The following is a 2790-nucleotide window of genomic DNA, read 5'->3' on the forward strand; positions in this document are numbered from 1 at the left end:
GCCTCACGGGGTCCAGAGAAGGAGGATTCTCTTCCATCCTTTCCCTCGAAGGGTTTTACGCTCACCATGAGCGGTTTCAGTCTTCATAGACTTCTTCAGGCGTCATTGACGGCGGCGCCGTTGCGGCGCTCATCTTCTTCTTGGACATGCTCCCAGAGCGCGTTCTCGTAGCGGGAGAACGATTCCAGCCTGGCAGTGACCGCCTCTAGACCCTGCGATGCAAGATGAGCCACGCCTCCGGGCCAAGCAAGGACATAAGCATAGTAAGCGCGTCCTGCTGCGCCGGGGGCCAATTCGCGAACACGGGGTGCTCCATCCTCGCAGAGGATATAGTCAACCGACTCAGGAGCGGGATTGACTACAAGTGCTACCAAGTGCAGCGGGGCTGCCGTAGCTTTAGCGTCAGAGGAAGACGTTCGACTCAACGAGTCACTAATACTAAGTTCTTTATCCAAAGGACACTTACAGCCCAAGACCAGGGCTCAAAGTTAATACCTTAACTTTTATGCTTCAAAACCAGAAGTGTTTTATTTACTATTATTGCGGCCAAGCCGCCCAGGGGTAAATGTATCTCTTTAACTATCTAGCATAGTTAAACCTAATCAAATGCATAACGTGTGGCTTTCAGCCAACGTACTGAGAGACCTTGTTAACTCTCCAACTTATGTACTGAGCGTTTGCTAACTCTCCGGGTACTTCGTACCCCTGTGTGTTCCACACCATGTAACCCCGTTACAACAGAGGCCCGTGTATTTCGCGTGTAGGGAAGACTGGGGCGGAGAGCCGACGTGAAGTCAAGCACTTCCTTTCATTACGGACTTGGTTGATTTAACCAAGGAGGCAGGCGAGGGTATTTTACCCCCAGAGCATGGTGAAGTAGGCTCTGTTGGCAAATATATTGCTAACCTTCCGGAAGTGATTGTTTTGTATGATACTAGCGACAATGAAGATAGAGAGAGAGTGAGTGATGAAGCTAGTGATTGCGGCTCTAATACAGCACATCAGCCAAATGAATATCGCGAAGAGTATTGCGCTCAGCCTATTTCGCCTCGTGAGATTATCACTTTAATGGAGAGTGGTGACGAAAGCAGCCATGACAAGACTGAATGCAACGACGTTGACACCGTGTTTATCCAAGGTCGAAAAAACCCACTTGTAGTTGTCAAAGTCTTCCGCCTCCACCAAGCCAAAGGCAATAGTCACGTTCCTTAGGTTTCCATCTCTGCCAACGAGATGCATTTGCACTCCACTGCACGATGGGCACTTGGAATGGCTACAATCAACCCCAACAACTCCTTGACGCGCTCGAACAGCATCCGCAAACACCTTTACAATCACAATCGCTCGTTTGAAATGTCCCAATGAGTCCTTTTTCGCTAGAGCGATGCTCCCAGGGCTTAACTCCGAAAACTTCGAGAGGTAACTTGGAATTTTGCTGTACGACTGCACTAGATCCTCCTTACTGATGTCGTCAACGGCTTCTTTGGCACGGTAAAGTGTTCGTCGCATTTTCCCAAGCGAAATTCCATCTCTAGACTGGATCTGATCAATGAGTGCGCCTGCTGTGACGCTGCTGTCATCACGCACAGCACTTTCAGTAGTTGGAAGCTCCGTTATCTGCCTCCGGGTTGGATTAGCGATTGACAGACAGTTGACATGGTCATTAGCAATTGAAGAAATATACCACGGTCCATATGTCTTGTCAGATTGGCGTTTCCGATACACACGCACGGAAAACTCGCATCCATCAGAGCTACACTCAATGAGTCTGTGGACTCCACTTCGTTGCCTGACCTTGACTGCCTTTCCGAGGCTAAGAGCATAGTCTTGTACAGCATGGAGAGCGTCCGTTGCTGACTCAAATACCATGCCAACCGTCAAGCACGCTGAACCGCTTGAGTCGCTACCCTCACTGATATCATCCACGTCGACATCCATTGTTGTCCCTCAGTCGCAATATTCGTTTATGGAAGCGCAAAGCGTGCGAGTTTGCCTTGGTGCTGTGGGAGGTAGGTCGCTGAACGTCGCGATTTGTGGGTTTGGACCAAACCCACTGTAGCCACTTCTCGGCCAGTGATCTATAGTGCACTACACATTTTGACACACAAACCTCACTATCATACACCTGTTGGCGTTTGTTTTGAGACTGTCACATACTGTCAATACCATACACCTATTGACACACGTCTGACAAAACGTTTCAGGATGATAGACGTTTTGACGTTTTCCCATAATATTATGTAATAGCTGGCAGCCACAAATTAGGAAATTGCAAATCTCTTTTCTTAGCCTAATAATAGCCAATGATATCATGTGTTTTTCTGCGGTCGCTCGTTGCGTTAGATTTGAGATGGAACAGAGTGGTAAAACATTTCCAAACGCTATGGTAGCTGGGCTACCGCAGCTGGGTGAGGCCATCGCGTACCTTCAGGCCGAAGTCGCTGACCTTCGCGCTGGGGGAAAGGACGCCAACCTCCCAGCACTCGCAGTAGCCGTCGCAGCAGGCGAGGCGCCGCTTCCAGAGCCTCGATTTTCGCCGCTATTAGCAGTTTGGACGCCTGCAGCATCCACTATCTCCACGGAGTTGGCGGCGCTCGTTGACCAGCTCGAGGCCGCCAGAAGGCGAGAGGAGGAGGCAGCACGCAAAAAAGAAGACGAGGACGTGAAGATACCCGTTCATTCGGCGCTACAGCGAGTGCGAGGCCAGAGGAGAAGACCCCGGACGCGACCCAGGAGGAGGTTCGAGGATCCAGGCGAGAGGCGACGCCTCGCAGTCTGCAAGTGATGGGA

This window comes from Phytophthora infestans, genomic scaffold (genome assembly GCF_000142945.1).
Source record: "Phytophthora infestans T30-4 supercont1.100 genomic scaffold, whole genome shotgun sequence".
NCBI classification, from domain to species: Eukaryota; Oomycota; class Peronosporomycetes; order Peronosporales; family Peronosporaceae; genus Phytophthora; species Phytophthora infestans.